Here is a 365-nt window from a genome sequence, read left to right as displayed (position 1 = left end):
CTCTCTCTCTCTCTCTCTCTCTCTCTCTCTCTCTCTCTCTCTCTCTCTCTCTCTCTCTCTCTCTCTCTCTCTCTCTCTCTCTCTCTCTCTCTCTCTCTCTCTCTCTCTCTCTCTCTCTCTCTCTCTCTCTCTCTCTCTCTCTCTCTCTCTCTCTCTCTCTCTCTCTCTCTCTCTCTCTCTCTCTCTCTCTCTCTCTCTGTCTCACTCCGTCTCTCTCTCTCTGTCTCTCTCTCTCTCTCTCTCTCTCTCTCTCTCTCTCTCTCTCTCTCTCTGTCTCACTCCGTCTCTCTCTCTCTCTCTCTGTCTCTCTTTCTCTCTCTCTCTCTCTCTCTGTCTCACTCCGTCTCTCTTCTCTCCCTCTCTCC

This window comes from Austrofundulus limnaeus, unplaced genomic scaffold (assembly GCF_001266775.1).
Source record: "Austrofundulus limnaeus strain Quisiro unplaced genomic scaffold, Austrofundulus_limnaeus-1.0 Scaffold578, whole genome shotgun sequence".
NCBI lineage: Eukaryota > Metazoa > Chordata > Actinopteri > Cyprinodontiformes > Rivulidae > Austrofundulus > Austrofundulus limnaeus.
The sequence above is the reverse complement of the archived record's forward strand: the minus strand, read 5'-3'. Positions refer to the sequence as shown.